This window comes from Pseudoliparis swirei, chromosome 17 (genome assembly GCF_029220125.1).
Source record: "Pseudoliparis swirei isolate HS2019 ecotype Mariana Trench chromosome 17, NWPU_hadal_v1, whole genome shotgun sequence".
Taxonomy (NCBI): domain Eukaryota; kingdom Metazoa; phylum Chordata; class Actinopteri; order Perciformes; family Liparidae; genus Pseudoliparis; species Pseudoliparis swirei.
In genome coordinates, this window is record NC_079404.1 from 6,619,448 (window position 1) to 6,642,270 (window position 22,823).

Here is a 22,823-nt window from a genome sequence, read left to right on the forward strand (position 1 = left end):
GGGAAAAAAGTGAAGAAACCTTCAGGAGAGCAACAGAGGAGGATCCCTCTCCCCGGATGGACAGAAGCATTAGATGTCATGTGTACAGAATGAACAGCGTTACAGAGTTCCAACACATTCAATGAATATGACAGTATGGGATTGGACAGGCTTGCCGGTAGATGGGTGGATGCCCTGTAAAACAGATTTCCATTCACCATACATAAAGGCCTTTTATTGGGAACTTTGTTCGTTAGCCCTCTCAGAGAGAGAAGCAGTTGAAAGATACACATGAGGCGGGAGCGGGAAGAGAAGTAAAATGGTCTTGGAAAGAAAAGAAAAAACAGGACTTCAGGGCCTTTTTTTTGTGAAAACAAAAGACAGAGTTAGAGAGCAAAGGAGGGAGATTGAATGCTCAGAGAGAGTACAAGAGAAAGGGAGCGGGCAGTGCCTGCCAGGCGCTGAGGAATTCATGGTTGATTTGTCCTTGTTTGCGGCCGCTTTGCAATAATAAAAAAAAGGAGCTGAAGGGGAGAAGGGGCTGGACCGGGTTTCGGGCAAGCAACAGATTGCAGATGCCTCTTTTGGAGAGGGCTCCTTGTGAAAAAAGTAGGTCCCCCTCTCGGGAGTCCCGAGCCACCCTTTAGAGAAAAGAGCCCTTCTCTACTGTAAAGGAGCGCTCGGGACATTGTGGGGCTTGTCAATAGATCTCGGCTGGGGCACCGGGAGAATACAAGGAGGCCCAGTGTTCAGCGTCCGCATCTCCTTCTATAGAGGCCAGAACCGTAATGGGGGCCCCTGAGGCTCTGCGGGGAGTTTAGAGGGCCCAGTTTCAATGGCAACCAAGTCTTTTTAACTCATACATTGTGCGACTCTCTCCCTCTGTTTGAGGAAATTCCTATGCAGATCAAACAGAATGTCTTCATTCCCAAATGAACGTGGGATGGACAAGATTCGGAGAAACACAGTTTGAGACATTGAGGGGGTATTGTTTGTGAAGAGAGGCAGGGGGTTAGGTAGGTGGGCGCATGCACGACTGGATTAATGTGTGCTACCACAGACTGCGATCAGCAGTCGGCCCATTGCAGGTGAGATTAGAGCCTATCACGGCAAATTATAGCACCCGTCAATCAACACAGCGGACCACTGGACCTAGTGCAACCTCCAACTGTTTTCCAGTGTGTGTGTGTGTAGTCTGTGTGCTGATTCTGTGTGACTGTGTTAGCTAAGGTCAGTCATGAGTTGTTACTATTCTGTTTTCAAATTAAATCATTATTTGAAAGCATATTTGGCCTTTTACAACACAGTATAATCCCGTATGGCATCCCAGACATCCACACACCAGCACAGAAAGCGTTTCAGTCATTCGGGACTTGGCTACCCGCAAGTTAGAAAAGACAAACTTTACACAGTCACCATGACCGCTACAGAATGTGGTAGAAAATGTAGCTGATCAACAAAGTGCCGTCCAATAGCCTGGCCTTAGAATTTCCCCTCACCTCAACCATCTGAAAATACAGTGGAAGCTTATGACATTGTGTCTTTATATATGTCTTTATTACGCAAACCCCAAAACATGTTCTTGAGAGCTAATTTCTCGTTTGTAAATAAATTAATTGTTAATGTTGCTAATGAAACTAGAATGTGTTGCTGCAAATAAAAATATTTGCTCTCAAAATAAAAACTCACTCATTCAGCAGTGTATTAATGTGATCATATTTATTAAATATATCCAGGCATCCTTCAAACTTAGAGACTACGGGATGGCTTTTTTGGGTCGGTTATGGGAAAAACTGCAGAAAAACTTGCACCGTATACCTCCTTATCTCTGATTCATCCCACTACGTCCAAACTCAATTGGTAGCTTTTTGTTTTGAGAGCGATTTTCCTTTCTTTTGAGAGCAACGTCTTTTTTAGAGCAAAGGTTTTTGATTTGTAGCAACACATTCCAGTTTCATAAGCAAAACTAACAATTAATTTTTTTGTTTTTTGTTTGCGTAAGACACATATCTACCTTCATAGAAGCTCAGGCCTTTTTCTATCTCTGTTTGTTTAACTCTTCTATCGGTAATACATTCAATTACATTCAGTTCAGTTTTTTTTGTATCGCCCAAAATCACAAATTACAAATTTGCCTCAAAGGGCTTTACAATCTGTAGACATACGACATCCCTGTCCCAGGACCTCACATCGGATCAGGAAAAACTCCCCCAAAAAACTGAAAAAAGAGAAGAAGCCTTCAGGAGAGCAACAGAGGAGGATCCCTCTACCCGGATGGATAAGAGCAATAGATGGAACGTGGACAGATGAACAGCGTTTGAGAGTTAGACATTCAATGACTATGGCAGAAATTATGAATTATGAATAATGAGTAGTAGGTATCATTTTTCATAAGCCACATATCTTCCGAATTGTAAAACTAAAATGGTATTTTTCTCAAACACACAAATCAGGAGACAAGTAACTTTGTTTGAGACAATTATTTTTCTCTCAAGTGATTTCACATTTCTAATCTAGCTAAAACATTTTTGTCAGGGCGAAATATGGCTCTCAATTGTGTAAATAATGAAAGCAAATAAAAACAATCTGCTTTCATTAATGAAGACAAGATTCGCACACATTCGAATGGGCACAGCATTATTTTCCAAAAACTCTTTGCTCTGAAGTCACTTGACCACCTACACACACTGAATCCCCAATTGAAATGGTCATCATCCATGAACTCCCCAACGGAAACAGGCTCACCATGCAGAACTCCCTCATCTCGCCAGCTGCCCGTCATGTGTGTATGCGTGTGTGCTCTATCTGTGCATGTGACAGAGATACAGCGAAATGAGGGAGCATGACACCTCTGACTGCAGGGTTCCTCCAATTGTTAGACAGGAAGCCCGCTCCGACTCAAGATAAGAGGAAACAAGAGCAAAAAACACAACGGAAATACGGAGAGAGAGAGAGAAGGGAGTACACAGAGATGCTTGCTCACCCCAAGAAGAAACAGTAGGGCAAAGGTGAAGGTGGTGGAATGACAGAGAGCCCATGAGCAACAACAAGAATAACAGCATGGTGAGTCAGACCCGCAGTGAAGAGGGTGCACTAAGCTCGGTCAGTCTGTGCTCGGCGCGCGTGTGACGCAAAATCTCCATGCTCACTATCTGTAGAGTTCACACACACATACGCCACAAATCTACCTACAAATGATAGTGATCTTACTGTGGGGTATGCATTTGTTTTATATCGTGTTAGCCGATGTTATTTTGTATGTCTGTGCATCTTTGTCTGAGGGTATAGTTGCACATAATACCAACAAAGGACCAGCAAACCACAGGGTCCATGGTTGGTCGTGCTAAAATCAACTCAAGTGATTTAATTTTGTATTAGCCAAGAGGTACTTGCACATGTGGCAGTGTTAAAGTTACAGCTAAACAATCCTCATGTAGACGTGATCAATGTGACTCTGGGCTCTATAAGTGCTTGTGTACCACTCTCCAATCGTCGTGGTTACGAAGCGATGGGCGCACATTGTCACGGCGACGGTTTGAGGGGATGAACCAGGATTGGCCCACTTCATGTGTGTGTGTCCTTAGATCTGAGTTCACATTATGTTCTGCACTGCCTGAAGCAGCGGCTGGGTGGAGTCAGTTGCAGCTGGATCATGAAGCTATTGTCAATGAAGCTGGAAATCAGAGAGAAGTACACACAGACAACCTGTGGTTGTCTAAACTCTATGGCACTGTGTGGCAAAGCATAACTCAGCTGGCTTCCTGGGCAGGGTTACACAGAGAGCACAAATACACACTATAGGACTCCTGCATTTTGTTAACATGTCTGTTTGTTACGTTGTTCGGGTTGGACACATATAATTACAATTCCTGATATTTGGAGCTGATTTACTGATATTCAATAATAGCAAGACTAAGAATGCCATTGTAAGTTATTATTTTCAATGTATGCATTTTATTTACTGTAATTGAATGTGACAGTTTAATCGGGCTTATTGATGTTCATTAATTATTTTAATTGCTTGCCATGATGATAAACACTATTTAAACTAGAATGGGCACTCGGTAGAGCGCATACCTTTGCCGATCACAAGATTGGGCATTGAATTATGAACATGTTGGCATTAGTTGCATGCCAATTGGATAAAAATTGACCGTGCAATGGTAAAAAGAAGATTTTGACCCTTTCATGACCTTGACCTTGACCTTTGACCTGATCAATCACAAAATCTAATCAAATGGTCCCCGGATAATAACCAATCATCCCACCAAATTTCATGCGATTCGGTTTACAACTTTTTTTGTTACGCGAATAACACTCATACAAATAAATAAATAAATACACGGCGATCAAAACAGAACCTTCCGCATTTTCAATGCGAAGGTAACAAATGACATTTGAATATGTCATTTGAATGACAGGTTTTTGAAAATTTCCATCTACAGTATGAAAACATTTGTTTTGGTATTTTTTTAATAGAATAAACCACCCTTATAGGAGCAGCACAAGGCAATTCAAAAATCTGCCACTTATCTGAACTGAATCACGGCACAAACAAAAGAGGAGGCTTTCCATGGCCTTGATACAGGTTTCACAGTAATACATGTGGTGCTGCAGTCACCTGTTCAACCGCTGGCAGCCATTTATCATCTAGTATGTAGCGCCCTGATCCTCAAATATGACAGGAGCAGATTCATCTGTGTGAGCATGTATGAGAGCCCATACAGTATCGGTGTTTGTGTGTGTATTAGAGCGGGTGTGGGGGACTGGCTGACAGCTACCTGCAGAAAAGTATCTCAGTATGTGGGTTGTACCTGTCAGCACTTTTAATCCCCTGTGATGCCGACCTGTTTGAACAGCCAGCAGGTTCTCACCAAAACAGTTACGTCGGAACTGAATGGAGGCCAAGAAAAGTCAAACACTGAGACAGACAGACGGGTAGAGAGAGAGAGAGAGAAATTGGTTGGCACTTTGACATAGTAAATTTACCTGAGCTCGACAATTAGCAAGGAATCTTTTGGCATCTCAGAGTTTTATTTGTCCTGAGTATCTGCATTTGTCAAGAAAGAGACAGTGTGCATGAGTGTGTAAGGATTACAAGGACTGTGAACTGAACCCAAAAGCATAACCACAAGACAGTAAGGATAATTCCTTTACTTTATTAAGGAGGGGGCCAAAACAGGGATATCGGGTATCAAGGAAAACAAGTCCAAAAAGGGGGCAGGCAGGAATCCAGGGTCAAAACGGGCAGATTAGATATGACAACAGGGCTGGCACACTCTGCAAAAAAACACACAGGACAATCTGGCAGAGAACAGATGTGAGTAGAGGGCTTATGTACTGAGGGACCGATGAGGGGATGTGCTGCAGGTGAGGTGGGGAGGAGGACTAGGTGAGGGGAATGAGAGCTGAGGCTGTGGGAGAATCTGAAATAACAGGAAAGTTAGTAAAAAGGCAGGTGGAATGAAAACAATCAAAGGTGTGGTGGAATTTTTGAAAGTGGGTGTGTTTGCATGCGCTACCGAGCTGGTGTTTGACTGAGAAGTTTAACAAAGTTGGGCAGCTGCTCTAAGACTAACATTAGACAGATTCAAATACAGCAGGTTAATCAGATGCCACATATCGGTAAGTGGATAAAAAATAACTCGTGCATAATCGAGAGGCTTGCGCTTAACTCTTTCAATGCCAGCTAAAGCTGCTGTAAGAGCACATGATCGTTAATACCGCCCTTTAAATCTATTAGTGAAATCCGGTATTCAGGTAAAAACAACATTGGATTGTATTCCGCAGCACACAATTTACATCCAATGCCAATCATCATGCTACCATGCCCACAAGGAAGAATTGATGTTTAGTAGGTATAATAGATAAAACATTAGCATGCTAAGAATTTATAATTAGCACCGAGCACAGCTGAGGCTGATAGGACTACCATTATTGTTGCCGCCATTTGGTCCGAAACCAAAATGGACAAATTGAAAACTGTTACCTCCATGAAATATTAAAGGATCAATCAAAGCTATAACTTTCATTCCTGAATGAATTAGCATGAATCCAATAGGTGTTGAGGTATTTCTCTTAAAACCACAAATGTGGCATTCAGGATTATCTGTTCAAATGTCTGTCTGGTATATATAAGATATTTCCCTGGATAAGTGAAAGCTTTGACCTGCTAGTAGCGCTGGACGGAAAGGATGGTGATCACTAAAGTCACTGTGATTCATCCTTTGGATATATGTCATAAATTCCCCAAATGTATCCAATATTTATCCGATATTTGAGTCTGAAACCCCAGTGGTTAGCTAGCTAGCTATCTTGATGTTGTTAACATAGAACTTTCTATAGCTAGAATACATGGTGTTAAAGAAAAAAGTGTCTTATCATATTAGCACAAACCAACAATATATGTAATTGTATCAAAATATAATACATTCCGTTTTAATATCTGGAGGGCTATGGGGAGGGTGTCACCTATAGGGGGAGGGTGGTAATTAATAATTGGTATGTATGTGTTGCACATTTGGACACATAGGACATCCAGGCGTGCATGGGTTTAAGAACTGTTTTTACTGAAAGCACAGAAGAACATCACAATCAGTTTGGTTGTACTTAGCTCCACCCTCTTGTGTCTGTCTTGTTGTGAAAAGCAAAGATGGCGACGAAAAGATACAGTTTGTTATCACCCTCCAGCACTCATCAATAGCCCCCAATCTAAAGTAAACCAGACATCCACCACCACTCGGAACACACACCTGGGAATGACATCATTGTGTACAGAGGCTGGATAAGGTCATTAGTCAACCAAAGCGATGACCTGTTGCATCAGAAAGCCTGGCGGGACTGAGTGATTGACTGAGACAACCACACATGGTCCGACACATAAACACAGACACAATACCACGCACACCCACAAAAACACACACACACACAAAGTGGACTTCAAGTAGTTAATGAATACAGGAGTAATGTGATCGGCTTTGCTATTGCTCTTGTCATATCAAGGATAGGTTAGCTCCCGCCTGCTTCTGATAAAACCGTCATTTTTTTCACTGGTATGCAACACTGGCCACATACAAAGTGTGTGTGTGTGCAAGTGTGTTTTTTGTTTTGTTTGTGTAGGTGTGCAGTTTGTGACTGTGATTATGTGAAGAGTTCAGTGCCAACTTGCCAGTCTCTACAAGGTGTGGGTTTGGGAGTAGTAGTAGGGAGAAAAAGACGGATTGGTATGAAAGTCATGTAATAACTTCCACATCCACCATACACCAGCATCAGTTCACAAGACCGTAAAGGGTTCCATGACAGAGTTGCTCTCTTTTATCAGAGTAAAGTTGCTTTTTAAAGATTAGGTACGACGGATATATTTTATTTATTCTCAAATACATCTTACCCATGACTCTCAGACATGCCTGGCTTTGCTATTGTTCAAAGGGTGAATCAAACAACAATTTCCCAGTCTGTTACTTTTTGTTCAGTGTGAAGGTAATAAGTCACTATAGTGGTGCTTAAAAGAAAACTATGGTTTAGTGCAACATTGATTTTATTTTAATAGCTTCAGATCAGTTTTTTGAACATTGTAGCCACCAAAGTCATTGCTGAGATGTCAGAATATGCAACATGAGGTTTCCTTGTCTTGAAATCAATTTCTTTCTTTAAGAGATTTTAACATTTTGTTTAAAATACTTGTCAATTAAGCTTTTACGTGTCTGCTAAGAAGTGGCGAAATGAGACGACAAAACATCATCATGCTGAACATTTCCTCTTTCGTTAGCTTTATGCTACTGACGATTGCCTTCACGTTTCAAAGTTCTTAAAAGTGGTGTTAATTGAAGCTCAATCTTAAGCAATACATTTTCCTTTATTAGTTGATTATATTTTGTAAAATAATCAAATACCGACAACTACAGGTTTAAATGTAATTAAAATGTTTTTTGTGGAATAGAAGTAGAAATTATCATAAAAGTGTACCTCCAAAATAAACATAAGTGCAATACATGCAATTTACTAGCTACAAAAGTAACTTTTATTAACTCACTGTGGTTGAGGTAGGATTTATACAACATCTCGCCATTACTCTACATCTTTAACTACATGTGGATAGCAAAAACACCCCAAAAAACACTTGACAGTGTTAGGTAATAGGGTTTGTTTTTCTTTTCATTCCAGGCTAACTTAATAAACATTGTGTTCACTAACACCACCAAACCTTAATAGGATCATACCTTTAGCTGCTCTTATTTCATCCCCGTAACAATATCCGAGGTCTCTACTTAGCCAAGACCTAGAATCTACAAGACAAAACATGGAGCAGATGGCAGTGTTTTGAGACAGACTTGAAAAGCACAGAATGGGTGTGTATTTCTAGCTGCATGTATCAACTTGTGGTTGGCTGTGTTTGATTAGTATTATTCGGTTTAATCACACACAGTGCTTGAGTCTTTCACGGCAAAGGTGTCACACAGCCATAAATCAGTAAGAACCTGTGATCCACACGTCAAAGCTATTTTTTTTCAAACAGCCGTTGAGATTATTATTATGAATAACATTCAACAAGGAAACAAAGACAATAAAAACACAGCTGTCCCCTAAAATCCATAATAAAGATAACTGAAGATTCAACTGGAGAAAAACAACATGAAGATGTAATGTTATTTTTGACATCACAGTCCGTGTCTGAAGGCTTAATTAGTGCCCAACGAAACGGGTGCAGTGACTCAGTTGACTGACTACCAGCCATTTATGTCATTCCAGGCATAGCAAAGACAGCAGAGCTCTGAACCGGTGGTGTTTTTTTCCAAGCTGCAGAAAGTAAAACGCAAGTTACATACGTAACTATGGTTATATGAATCCTGGATGACCGCCAAAGGCGGTGCTTAGCACTGGATGTCTTCCGTCTCGCACACACGCAGGTTGAGTATTAATAATAACAAAGTCACCTATAACCTTGGGTGAGCCGCCGTGGGTATAAGTTCCGGTGTCATCCCAAGATCAGTCCTACGGAATTTTATCGCATTATCACGAGATTCCGAGTGACCAAGAACTCTGCAGTCATCCAGGATTCATAGAATCATAGTTACATACGGATGTTTCATTCTATTTTATCCTTCCTGACAGCCAGAGCGTGTGCTTAGCACTGGTTGACTTATATAAACAGAGTCACAAGGAATCCCAAGGACCCTATACCTCGTGTGACTCAAGCAGAGGAATTTGGACGAAGAACCACCTCCAGTCGATGGAGGGTAGCAACGTTCACTCTGTTTGTCTCTGGTGAATGTGCTCGGCAATGCCCCTGAGACTGCAGCCCATATATTCCCCACGGGTCGCCCCAGATGTGAGAAAACTGTTGGTAGAACAGCCCTCTACTCTGAATGGCAGAGTATGGACGTTCACTCTGTATGCACAGGCAATGGCATCCACTCTTCAGTGGGACAGGCGCTGTTTTGCAAGGGCATAGCACTTCTTAGATCCACCATAACCGACTAACAGTTATGGTTGGGGTCAAACTGTGCAGGCTGGATAGGCTGGTTGAGACCGAGCATGCCAGCATCTTTGGGAGAAAACAATGCATTAGGTCACAATGTGAGAACCCAAGCCATCTGAGTTCCACCTCAGACAGTGCGCTGCTGCACCTGTAGAGCAGCTCACCTGATTTGACTGGGACAGTATGGAGGATCCTCCTACATGTCTCCAACAAGGGTGCCTGCGCCAGCCAAACCGCTGAACTGAACCATGTTGGGCTTTAGGCGCCCAGGTTCCCGTGACATAAGTGCAAACGCCTGCAGTGAAGCATCAATGAGGCTTGTGGCAGTCGTGCCGATAGTAGCCGGCTGCAGAGAAGGCAAAGTATAACATTGGAGGGGGAGTTGCCGTGTTGTAAGCACGGGGAAATGGTCGTCTGTGAACCGATTGGGCTCAAGGGTACCGGCCATGGGCCCTCAGAGTTCCTTGGGGAAAAACACTATGGATGTGATAGTCAGCTCAATGATGTCATGGTTCTAAGGCCACATTTGGCTGCGTCCTGCTGCGTACAACTCGCTCAGATAATCTTTGAATGGATGGACAGAAAAGGTGGCAGGGGCGGGAATGCGCCTGAAGAACGCATTAGCAAGTGGGGGTTCTGGCTGCTGTATATCCAGCTGCAGGCGTGCCAGAGCCATGAGAATGACAGACCCGATGGAGCTGTCGACTGCCCCCTATACGAAAGACTATGGTCTGAGGGATGGGAACCAGGCCCAGAAGCATGGGTGGGCCGCTCGTCACTGTATACAGTAAAGAGATTGGTGGACGCTGTCACTGAGATAATGTCCTCCGCCACTGAGATAATGTCCTCCCCTGGGAACGGATCAGCCGTTGGTGGATCCGATACTTCAGTCCTCCCCTGGGAACGGATCAGCCGTTGGTGGATCCGATACTTCAGTCCTCCCTGCACTAGAGTTGAGGGTCAGGAGAATGGACTTCCTCTGAGCTAGTTCTGGAGTCAGCTAATTTACTCTAAAAGCTAGCATGCCAGATTTATCTTTCTTCGGGTGAGCCCCTATAGCTCCTGGGAGCCAGCGTTTGTAACGGGTCGGTTGGGTTGGATCCAGCTATCCTGACAGGGGGAGGTCAACCCCACCTCCAGGTGTTCCAATTTAGCGGCTCTAACTGCATAAGGCATGATGCCGCAGTTCATGAATGGCATTGCCGAGAGGCCCGCCCTCAGGTGCTCAAGGCCAAGGCACACATACACTACCGTTCAAAAGTTTGGGATCACCCAGACAATTTCGTGTTTTCCATGAAAACTCACACTTTTATTTATCAAATGAGTTGCAAAATGTATAGAAAATATAGTCAAGACATTGACAAGGTTAGAAATAATGATTTGTATTTGAAGTATTACTTTTTTTCTTCAAACTTTGCTTTCGTCAAAGAATGCTCCTTTTGCAGCAATTACAGCATTGCAGACCTTTGGCATTCTAGCTGTTAATTTGTTGAGGTAATCTGTTGAAATGTCACCCCACGCTTCCTGAAGCACCTGCCACAAGTTGGATTGGCTTGATGGGCACTTCTTGCGGACCATACGGTCAAGCTGCTCCCACAACAGCTCAATGGGGTTGAGATCTGGTGACTGTGCTGGCCACTCCATTACAGACAGCATACCAGCTGCCTGCTTCTTCCCTTAATAGTTCTTGCACAATTTGGAGGTGTGCTTTGGGTCATTGTCCTGTTGGAGGAGGAAATTGGCTCCAATCAAGCGCTGCCCACAGGGTATGGCATGGCGTTGCAAAATGGAGTGATAGCCTTCCTTATTTAAAACCCCTTTTACCTGGTACAAATCTCCCACCTTACCAGCACCAAAGCAGCCCCAGACCATCACATTACCTCCACCATGCTTGACAGATGGTGTCAGGCACTCTTCCAGCATCTTTTCACCTGTTCTGCGTCTCACAAATGTTCTTCTGTGTGATCCAAACACCTCAAACTTGGATTCATCTGTCCAGAACACCTTTTTCCAATCTTCCTCTGTCCAATGCCTGTGTTCTTTTGCCCATACCAATCTTTTCTTTTTATTGGCCAGTGTCAGATATCGCTTTTTCTTTGCCACTCTGCCTAGAAGGCCAGCATCCCGGAGTCGCCTCTTCACTGTCGACGTTGACACTGGCGTTTATGGTACCATTTAAAGAAGCTGCCAGTTGAGGACCTGTGAGGCATCTATTTCTCAAACTAGAGACTCTAATGTACTTGTCTTCTTGCTGAGTTGTGCACGGGGCCTCCACTTCTCTTTCTGCTCTGGTTAGAGCCCGTTTGTGCTGTTCTCTGAAGGGAGTAGTACACACCGCTGTAGGAAATTTTCAGTTTCTTTGCAATTTCTCGCATGGAATAGCCTTCATTTCTAAGAACAAGAATAGACTGGCGAGTTTCACGGGAAACTTCTTTTTTTCTGGCCATTTTGAGAGTCTTATCGAACCCACACATGTGATGCTCCAGATAATCAACTAGCTCAAAGGAAGGCCAGTTTGATAGCTTCTCTCATCAGCAAAACAGTTTTCAGCTGTGCTAACATAATTGCTCAAGGGTTTTCTAATCATCCATTAGTCTTCTAAGGCGATTAGCAAACACAATGTACCATTAGAACACTGGATTGATCGTTGCTGGAAATGGGCCTCTATACACCTATGGAGATATTTCATTAGAAACCAGACGTTTCCACCTAGAATAGTCATTTACCACATTAACAATGAATAGAGTGTATTTCTGATTGATTTAATGTTATCTTCATTGAAAAAAAAATGCTTTTCTTTGAAAAATAAGGACATTTCTAAGTGATCCCAAACTTTTGAACGGTAGTGTATATATATATATATATATATTGTCATGTGCAGACCTTATAGGGTTAATCATATCACTGTTTTGATGGGCAAAGAGAACAACCAATTAGAGGTACTGAAGATGACGTGACAAATAAAGTTTTGCTTCTGAGAGCGAGAGTTCCACTGAAACAAAGTTATGGCCCACGTTTTTTATTCCTCCATAATTATATTCCCGGTAACACTGGGTATACAGCCAGGATCGCTGTACATCCGACACATCTGCTAACACAGACTGTCACGCTCGTAGCTCGTAGCTAGCGCTAGCAGAAACATAATTATGATGGCTAATTTATTTATTTGTTTGCCTACTTATATGAATGCAAGACTTGCAATCAACGTTACGTTACTATGGCCTGTCTGAGTTCAGGCTGCTTTTGTCATCATCGGTCTCCACGTTTTCAGGGGGACCGGTGACGGTCTCCCCATCACGCCCAGCCTGACGCTGATGTGCTCCGCTTGCGTTTACCCGGTCAAACACAGTGCATGCCTCCTTTCAAAGTTAAATGATAAGCTATCGTAACCTGCTGACAGGGCAGAGTCGCCAGAGAAGTTCAACAAAAAAAACAAAAAAAAATCGGCTCACGCACCGAAAGGAAGCACCGAAATGTGCATTGCGCTTCGGTCCGGGTGGCACCGGTTGTAAAGGAACCGGTGCCACATTGGCAACGGATTTCGGTACCCAACCCTAGTTCTGGCTATTCTCAGGCTGGAGGGGCCATACAGGTTCCACACCCGGCAGACGACTCTTGGGGGGACCCTGCTTCCCTAATCTGTGTGGGCTATGAAGTCAGTCCGAGCGAGGGCTGCTGGCAGAGAAGAGGCAGGGAGTGGTCGGTGAGAGAAATGCAGGTCTGGTGAATGATCTTCTTTTTTTCTGACAACAATGTCTTTTTTTTCACACTCTAATTGAAAAACGTGTGTGGGGGGGGGTCCCGTGTGTGTGTAGTTGTGTGTGCGCATGCGTGTGTGTGTGTGTGTGTGTGTGTGTGTGTGTGTGTGTGTGTGTGTGTGTGTGTGTGTGTGTGTGTGCAAGCAAAAACACACTCATGTGCTGACTCAAGCGCATTTATGACTGCCCTGACAGCAGGGCACAAAGCTGTGCTGAAAGGCCCAAGGACATGCAGGAGTGTACATGCTTTTAGATGCAAACACACAACTATACCACCACCACCCTAAAATGTTCTCTCCATCACAGGACTGATAGTAAGTATCTTCCAATGCTTGTTTTTACGCACAACCATACAAATGTATTTCTCTGATTCGCTAAGTTCCTCACTATCACACACACACACACACACACACACTGGCTGAATTGCTGGTGCTATAAAAAGACAGCAGTGTTTAACCTGTCCTTGAAACTGAACAGATGGCCAAAAACACATATTATTTGTCTTTGGCCGTCTGTATATATTATATACACTCATAATGTCACAACTCCATTCCTAAACAGTCTATATTACATATTGCAATGCTTATGTTTAGAAATGACGTCTGGCTGAGCCTTCTATCTGCATGCGGTGGGGATGCAAAGTGCCACTGTGTCTGCCAAAAATGACCACTGAGGCACCTTCCGCACAAATATACACACACAAGCGCACACATGGTTTCAGTGCGCCTACCTACACTGTGTTCAAATTAAAGTTTTTTGTGGACAGCGTTATCTGGGTCCTCAAATGGCAATAATCAGTGTATCCATCAAACCACAACCTGCACAAACAACAGTCCATGTTTGTGTGCCATCCATCTGGTTTCTCCACTTGGAAGCCGTTTGCTATTTCTAGAGCAGAGCTGCACTTCTATTCAGCTTTGCCCTTTTGCTGTTGTTTAGTTAGCTGCTATGTGTCTGTTGCTCTATCTCTCTCTCTCTCTCTTTCTCACTCTCTGTCACACACTCACACACACACACACACACACACACACACACACACACCAATACATCAAATACCATTAGGGACGAGCAACGCTTCTACACACACAAAACATGCACCAAGAAATACAAATTTGTGACCCTACAAACGACTTCAAGGACTAACACCGTTGACTCAGCCGTGTTAATGAAGTGTGTCGTGCTCCTCCTTGCGTACCACACTCCTTTGTTTCTCTTGTTTACCTCCTCAGTCCTCCCTCTATCTTACCATTCTGTTCTTCTCATCTTCTTTGTCTTCCTCCTCCTCTGACCCTCCCAGTGATGTTTTTATCCCTGACCTGCCGTAGTTTGTGTCCATTGCCCTGAAAATGGAAGCACATGACTAACAATTATGCGGAATGACATCATCAAACCTTCCCAGTTGCTATATCTATGATATAATATATATTTTGAACATTAACCAATCTCACTTATTATGCCAAAACCTAACCAACCCCAAAAAACAAAGTCTTAGCCAATCAGAGGCATAAAAATCTCGATGGTCTGATGATGTCGTTTTGCTAAATAATTAGCAATGTTTAGCCAACCACAATGTATTCGCATCTGTTTGTTGCAAGGAGAGTGTGCATTCTCTTGGGCCTTTGTTTTTGGGGTAATGCGATGTCAGACAAATTGGCTTTCGGTCTAATGGAAAATTTCTCATATTTTTGGGGTTTTGGAATAATCATTCATTAGAAGTATGGTCAGTACCTGTTTGAAGTTCCTCTCTTCCCGCTGTTCAAGATACATGTATTTGCATGTACATGTCTGCCGCTGTGGTGAAGGTCACAGATATTATCAGCAGGGTGTGTGGGTGTGCTTGTTGAAGCATGTTAGTGTGCAGTTTGTATGCTACAGGTTAGTACTTATTACTGTGTGTGTGTGTGTGTGTGTGTGTGTGTGTGTGTGTGTGTGTGTTAGATTCCAGAAGGCTGTAGATCATTCACAGGTACGACAGTTCAATCTTGAATGCAGATGGCCTCTCAGACATTTGGGCTGCACTCCAAACAGAAACAGACTTCACTACAATGTCACCTCTCTCCTAGCAAGTAGTCAGCCATCCTCAAAATACCACACTAGCGAATTAACGCTTCAAGATGAATCCTAACTGTGTAATAAACAGGCTGCATTTATGTAGCCTATTTCTAGCCGACCTAGACTTTACGCTCTCTCTCTCTCACTCTGGGTTCCCTCCTGAGCACATAGCGTCCCTGGCAAGGAAACGTTGTTAGGGCGCAAGGTTTTAGAAAATGCTAAGCTGCCTTACACACTGACACACTTCACAACCAACAGCGATATCATGAAGGAATAAAAACCCGCAAGTGAAGTTTGTTAGACATCAATATAGATTTCATCACTTGCCCGAGGGAGGGCCCACGGTAAAATACACACATACGGTTATATGCAGAATGGATGACAGGCTGAGATTAGTTTCTCTAGGCGACACTATCTCCTCATTCAAACAACACCGCCACGTATCTCTGCAGCGATATCGTCATCGGGCTACCAATGTACGTAACACCATTTCATGCTGTTAAGTGTTTATTATGACGGATATCCTTGGCCACAATGGCCCACTTTACAATACTATCAGTATTTCTTATTGTACATTGTGCTATCCGAGGGCAGAGGTGAAGGTGCGAGAGATAAACAGGCAAGATAAAACTCCGAGGGTGAAATAATAGAGCGACCTTCAGTTAAGCGACAGTTCCGCTCTCTCTCCCCGAAAAGCATGACAAATGAAAATGGAATGGGAATAGATAGATAGATAGATAGACAGAGAGATGCAACTGTCCTTGTGACAGCAGAGCTGAAGCAGCCTGTTGGAGAACGTTCTCCGCTGTCCCTGCTGTCGGTGGTGGAGAGGGTGGTCCGGGATATCCAATATGGACAAGAATTTCTTCAGTGTCCTCATCTCCACCAACTGTTCCGGATGGTCCTGTTTGCAGCTCATGATGGAGCCGGCCTTCTTCACCAGTTTAGTTCGATTTAGTTTCTTTTTTATAGCCCAAAATCACAAATTACAAATGATCCTCAGAGGGCTTTACAATCTGTACGCACGCATACAACGCCCCTGTCCCATCGGAAAACTCCCAAGAAAAATAGAAAAAGCCCTTTCACCGGGGAAAAAGGCGAAGAAACCTTCAGGAGAGACACAGAGGAGGATTCCTCTCCCCAGCTGGACAGAAACAATAAATATGATGTGTACAGATAAACAGTGTTACAGAGATACAACACATTCAATTCATATTAAATACATTATGAATAATTAGTTGGCATGCACCTTCATCACATGGGATGTGACGACAAGGACCGGAAGTCCTCAAAGTCAGATGAACTTCTTTGGAACAAGAACGAGGCACAACGTCTTCCACAGCTCCAGGTCTTCCAGGTCTTAGGCTCCGGTTGTCGAGGTGCTGCAGAACATCCGACAGCTGGATAGTGCAGGTCTTCAGGATCCTGGGGCTGATGCCATCGGATCCTGCAGTGTTGCCTTGGTGGAGTCTCTCCAGCTGTCTTCTCACCTGGTCAGTCGTCACAGAGAGGGGAGGGGGAGGGTGGAAGGAGCCTTTGTGCAGCTCACCAAGGGAGACAGAGGGGCAGTTTAGCTTGTTGGCCCTCTCCAGGGAGCCCCCTGGTTTTCTCACCCCAACATTGAAGCCAGTTATCTGCATCATTCCTCCCTCACATTGTTTTGCTAAAGTCCTTACACTCCGTGAGCTTCACCTTATGTGGAAATTTGGTGAAAAGAGAGTAGACCTCCCTTCTCAACTGGACACCAGTCAGTCTCTGGCTTGTCCGTCTCCTCCCGTGAGTCAGGGGTGATGTCCTTAACATCTGTCATCTCCCTCGTCCTCATTCCTCATTCTCTCTTTCTTTTCGATCCTTCCGCTCCATCGTCGACTCCAGGACAGTTGTGGATGACAGCATGCAATGACGTGTGCAGTATTAGTTTAAGCAGTCTTTTATGCAAAATAATTGACATAATTACTGAAAGATCCCATGAAAATAGGCCAAGAAGACAAATCAACGAGAGATTCGACAAAACACAGATTACAAACGTTGACATGCTAAGAGTTTCATGAATGTGTACAGTGCATTTCAGTGGGTGCATGTGTTCTTCCTCATAACAGGATGTGACAGATATGGAAAGACTGTTGGCTGTCTCACTGGCTGGGTGGGTGACACACAGATCAGGTCAATCAGGCTACCACTGGGATCAGATGTCCACCTTTTCCATGTAAATGTCGCTTAACATCGGTTTTGTTTTGTTTTTACCACAAAATGAACCCTCATCTCTCCACAGAACACGTCTTTACATCCATAAATAAGGTTTGAGTTCACTTTTGTCATCACGCAGAACACCCTGGATAACAATAGCATTGTTCCACAAATAACAAATATATTGGTTTGCAATAAAGGTGGGAAAAGCCATCATTTATGTCCGATGCAGTGGAGGTTCCTCCCTCCTGCTGCTGCGTTTGGATTAGATATCACACAGGATACAAGAATGTAGGGTAGTGTTGAGGGAATTTTACCCATGTCCCATTATGTTTACCAGCTGGTAACTTTTTCTGTGTGCTGTTTGATGCTGAGCAGTTATCGTCCAGTGGGCTAATCACGTATTGACGAGGATGTAACAAAACAGTAAAGCTGCCAGCCATCAAACCAAATGAATGACCTGAAAGACAAATAGACCTTTCTTCATATAATAATATTGGTCAGCTTTAATTTAAAGGTATTCAGGGCTGTATATTTAACCCACAGGCCCAGCCGCGGGGTAACTGGCAGTGTTTTTCACTATCCCACACACACTTAAATGATTGGAGTCGGTCTGGTCTGGGTAACTGACAGGTGTGAAATGGCCTTCTCCAGTGATGTCACTTCCTCTGTCTTCATCTCTTCTTCCTTGCTGCCCTCTGAATCAAAGGACACCATTAAACCTACAATTTGCTAGCGTTATCATCTTTCTCACTTTTTCGAACTTGATGTATTCCATCTTTGTCCTTTCTGCCCCCACACTCTATCTTTTTCCATTCCTCATAAATGCATCTAGCCAGTATTTCCATATTAACTAACTCGTGCTCTGCCTGCTGCCAGGTCCGACAGCTGACAACAGATGGTTCTGAATACTGGATGGAGTGGCAGTGCTGCTGCGTAATGGAGGACGAGGTTAGATCAGGTGAGGTTTGCTCTCCGTGATCCCATTTAGCATACTTTTCATGTTTCTGGTGTAGGTTAAATTCTTGTTTATTACAACGGGTTTAAATTTATTTTTTACCTTCATGATGATATTAGACTTGCCCAAAGAATTGCTGTAATCATAGACAATGGTGAAATTGGTGCAACAAAGCCAGACAGCATAATAAAAATGGTTGTAAACTAAACTGTTGAGCCAGTTACACTTTATTTGGAAGCTAAATCATGAGTGAGCACAGCCAACATGTCAGTAATAGTCCTTCACTGAAAAGCAATTGTGTCTGTGATAGGAAGGCTGGGACCGATGGGGTAGCAGGACTCAAGACGAGATAGTCAGATTAAAAAAAAAGAAGTCTTTACTTCAGGCGACAAACTGGCCCTGAACAAGGGGTGGACACAGAATAGATACACAGGGAGGGTGCCGGTGAATAGACAGGTGGAAACAATCAGGCACAGGACAGACAATCAAAGGAAGTGCAGGGAAACAGAGGACACGAGAGATGGGGACTTCAAAATATAATGGCAAGACACAAAAGCCGCTTCTCAATTCCAAGTACACCGAGTACAGACTTGTGTTCTTTTGGAGTCTGGTCTTGGGAGTCCAGACTCCGAAGGACGGGAGGACGGTCTTTCTGCGATTGGAACAGCAGCTTACTTGATGACCACATCAGCTGTTCTTGCTCATGAGTTTACTCCAATTATTCACTGTAAATTATTTTTTACAGTCAAACAAAATATGACAACCCTGCTTTTTTCATTATTCTTAACATAATTATTTTATTTTGAATTGTGTGTGTTTATTTAAACATTTATTTATTTATTTATACTTAAGTCATTTTAAGTCCTCCATATATTTCAGCCGTGCAAAAAAAACAGGAGAATGCAATTTGGACTCCTAAAAATTAGATCTTTGTCATCTAAAAGTGTATAAGTAAATGATTTCTGCTCGGTTGCTCTTCCAAAGGTTTCTTCTCTTTTTTCCCTGTAAAAGGGTGTTTTCTATTTATGGGGAGTTTTATTCTGATCTGATGTGAGGTCCTGGGACAGGGATGTCGTATACAGATTGTAAAGCACTCTGAGGAAAATTTGCGATTGTGGGCTATACAAAATAAACTGAATTGAATTGACAAGCAGTGGTTTCTGCCTCAACCCAAGTTGTACAAACAATTAAACTCTCAAAAAGGTCAAGGTCCCAGTGAATTTAAAGTCAGAGCATCCTGAGCTTCATGTATTTTTATTTTATGGAGTGGTCTTCTGGAGCAGCAGCATGGCAGCAGCTGACAGGAAGAGGCTGAACAAGCTGATAAAGAAGGCCAGCAGCGTGCTGGGGTGTCCTCTGGATACTGTGGAGGTGGTGGGGGACGGGAGGATGATGGCAAAGCAATCGTCCCTGATGAATCACACCTCCCACCCCATGCATGATACTCTCGCAGCTCTGCACAGCTCCTTCAGCCACCGGCTGATTCCTCCCTGGTGTCTGAGGGAGAGGTAGCACAAGTCCTTCCTTCCTGCTGCTGTCAGGCTGCACAACACACTGCAGTAGATCGCTGGCGATCCTGGCAAACTCAACACGTTACTTTATTTTCCCCCTGAATATTTAGTATTTAGTATTAAGATTTTTTTTATTGTTATTGTGTTTCGTGTTTTATATTTATTTTCATTGATGCTCTGATGTGCACCACTGCTGTGATTTTTGAAATTTCCCCACTGTGGGACAAATAAAGGAATATCATCATCATCATCATGTACTCTGACTCCAAGAGGGGTTTAAATCAAATCTATTGCATTTGATTGGATGGCTAAAAAGTGAGTGGGCTCAGAATATAGCATGATACAAGAAGCAAATTTGTCATTTGTAAATGTTGGGCTATACAAATAAAACTGAATTGAAATTCTGAGAGGAGCTTATGGTGATATTGATGAATTTCTCTTCATTAGGCCCTCTGCTGTTTACAACAATGAAACGGATGGAAGCTGACATTGCAAAGGTTGTCGGTTAGATTTTAACTGAGACCACTACGTGCTCGTGTGTACCCAAGTCTGAGAAACTGCAAAAAGATATCACAAGGGCAAATCATTTTTATGTGCATATGACTCCATGTTGAAGTGGTGAGCTAGGGCTTATATTACTGTATAATCTGATTTTTTTCCTATGGTTAAAAAACTAAACCAGGCCCTCATTTCTTCTCATATCAGCCCTGGACTCTTGACTGTATTTGACTCGCCTTTTACAGCTAACTTGAGCTCTACGGTACTGGCCCGGGTCACTTAATCACATTGTAAGTTGAGAAACTAGCTGCCTGGTCATAATAATTCACATGATGAGAGCTTTACAGAGTGTATAACTGTCGCCCCAACCACCATATATTTGTCTGATAACTACTTTATCTACCGCAATGGCTCTTATCAGCTGACCTACATACTGGACTGTGAGACATCTGGATAAGTATACATGCATGTGCTCTGTGCAAAAAGCTCTAAAAACATAAGAAATATGTAACACTGACGAATGAAACAAAAACACTTTTCCAAACCGCAGGACGTGCTCAGGTGCACATTCACAAACAATTAAGTACAAATTAATACACACACACACATAGTGTTACGTGAAGCATGAATGCCTATTTGTCTGCGGGGACGGCTCATAAAATGAGTCAGGCATGACTGGGGAGGCCTGAGACGAAGAAGCAATCACATCAGGGAGGTTAGAGTTTCCATAAACAGGCAGGTATGCAGCACCAGATGTAAAAAAAGATGTAATATTAGACGCAGACCGAGAGACAGGCAGGTAGACGCCAAGACAGACAGCTGCTCGCCATAGAAAATAGCGTTGGACAGAGTATTGTCTCATAACCCTTTACCGCTACAGGGTGCACATGTTTCTATGCTTCATCACATCCACAAATCTGTTACTTTGTAACGTGGTGTCACGTAGTTTGGCAAGTATCTCGAAAAACAGTCAGCTCAAAGGGTATTACCCCTTCAGCCGTATTATGTGAAGAGCCGATGTCACCACATGCAGTCATTTTGTAAATGTGATTTATGTCTTATCTTCTCCATATGAGTAATACAGTGTTTACTCATCTTCAGTCCTTTTCATCTCTCTACAGATACAGTTTCTCCATTAACATCAGTATTCTTTACACAACTTCAAACTTCATACAGTCAGAATGGAACTGGACTGTGTGCACGTTTACCCACATGTGATAGTCACATCAAACAAGAGTAGCGTAGTAGAGATAAGCGACACAATTATACTCATTAATGTAGCAATACTTACTTTCATAATGTGTGATTTTGAAATGTTATATGTACAATATAAATATTACTTATTGATATTACTAATTTAAGTGTGAGCAGAAGACAAGAACTATAGACAGCAATCCAGCAAGCAGCAAGGGAAAGACTGACACAATATAAAGGGGGCGAAACAGGTGTACGGCATCAGACAGTAACGAGACAAGAGTGGCTGAGGGCAGGTGCAGGGAATGAAACAATCAAGACAGAGGAGACACAGAAGAGACACAGAGACACAAAACACAATAGACACAGCGCGTTACAATTACAGGAAAGAAATTGAAGGAAAATCAATTTGGAGTTCCTAATGATTTAATGTTGCTGCTAATTTAGCTTAAACTAGCTTAACTCAGAGGTTTTGTTGCTACAGCCTTACTTGGTCTGGTATGACCAGTAGCTTGTGTAAGCTTATGTTAAAAAACCTATACCTTAAGTATGAATTGCTATGTAAATGTTTTTAACTAAAGTTATGACTCAATTCCGGATTAGCTAAATGTTATCAGTCATAATCACTGTATTCAGTAATTATTTCTTGTGACATATGCTATGGCTAGTCCCAAGCATATTTTGTATGTTCTGTGTTATTATTAATCACCAGTATTATCGTTAATCTCCATCCAAACACAACCCCTTTGTTACAAAGCTTTGGTATTATCTTCATAGTTTTCTCTCCTGAGTCTGTTTAGGAATAACAAGGATGTTTTCAATTACGCAAAAAAACATTAAAAAACATAGACAAGCCATCTGCTTGGACAAGGATAATCACTATGCATTGTTGCGTGCAGATGCGAATGAGTGAGGAACCAGGATCTGAGTCAGAGAGCAGGTTCATCATGGGGCAGATATGAGGAAGGCACTTTCCAGTTTCACTCTAATCTCAATACAGTTTCAAATAAATCCGGTTTGAGTCTCCCGAGAAAAGAACTACAATGCAACATCTTAGCATTAGAAGTCATCATGAAGCTATAGCTCCCTGGTTGGCTAATATAAGTCAGTGCTTTGAGGGTTAAACCGCACCGCCAGTCCCTACGAGGTTTCAGATGTGAATGTGGGACATCACAAACTGGGCCACATGTATGAAAATACTGGTGAGC

The 22,823-nt window shown here is 42.8% G+C and overlaps 1 long non-coding RNA gene across 1 annotated transcript in view; it reads left to right on the forward strand.

The window, feature by feature from the left end:
* The first annotated feature begins 12,932 nt into the window (after positions 1 to 12,932).
* The window catches only part of LOC130206964 (uncharacterized), a 34,092-nt gene continuing 24,201 nt past the window's right edge, over positions 12,933 to 22,823 (forward strand). Inside the window, exons 1-2 of the long non-coding RNA XR_008834215.1 lie at positions 12,933 to 13,175; positions 18,334 to 18,415. This is a non-coding gene — a long non-coding RNA (uncharacterized LOC130206964). The remainder of the gene's footprint in view (positions 13,176 to 18,333; positions 18,416 to 22,823) is intronic.